Raw genomic sequence first — 661 nt, 5'->3', positions numbered from 1 at the left:
CACACAAAGGTAAGCAGTTAACACACTGGGGTCATACTCCATGATGGCTGGTTGAAGAAATTCACCATTCTGTAGGAAATACGGTTTGTATGGCTGCCTGAAGATCCATGAAGTTTGACTGCCGTGGAGCAATCCCCGTTACCACTCCAAATCCTGGTTTCTGCACCATGCCTCCACTGGGAGGGCCTCTCATTCTACCACCCAGCCCACCTTGAGGGTCTCCAGGACCCTGAAGATGATTATCTCATAGGAAAAATATGGAACACTTCATGAATTTGCATGTCATCCTTGCACAGGGGCCATGCTAATCTCCATATTATTCCAATTTTAGTATATATGCTGCTAAAGCAAGCATCAAACTAATTTTTACATGAGTAATACCTACATAGAAACTACAACATACATGCACATAAACACTAAAATGGTACAAACATAGAGTGAAAAGTTAAAATTCTTCCCACAACTGTTGATTGTATTAGGTTGGTGCAAAGTCATTGTGGTTTTCGCCAAGTTACTTTCAAAAACCACAATTACTTTTGCACCAACCTAATAGTTGACACATATGTGAACATTGTTGTGTTTTGATCGTGGATGCCTTATAGAATTCTTGTAACTGTTTTTTACCACAACTGAGTACATTGACTCTTGGAATAAAAATTAT

The 661-nt window shown here is 39.5% G+C and overlaps 1 non-coding gene across 1 annotated transcript; it reads right to left on the bottom strand.

Annotated features, from left to right (window-relative positions):
* Positions 1-251: 251 nt before the first annotated feature.
* LOC112423768 (U6 spliceosomal RNA) lies at positions 252-355 on the bottom strand. The gene has a single exon (XR_003014324.1). It is a non-coding gene; the product is annotated as a U6 spliceosomal RNA (small nuclear RNA).
* Between the last annotated feature and the right edge of the window lie 306 nt (positions 356-661).

This window comes from Macaca nemestrina, chromosome 13, assembly GCF_043159975.1.
Source record: "Macaca nemestrina isolate mMacNem1 chromosome 13, mMacNem.hap1, whole genome shotgun sequence".
Taxonomy (NCBI): Eukaryota; Metazoa; Chordata; class Mammalia; order Primates; family Cercopithecidae; genus Macaca; species Macaca nemestrina.
This window is presented reverse-complemented; position numbering and strand designations above follow the sequence as displayed.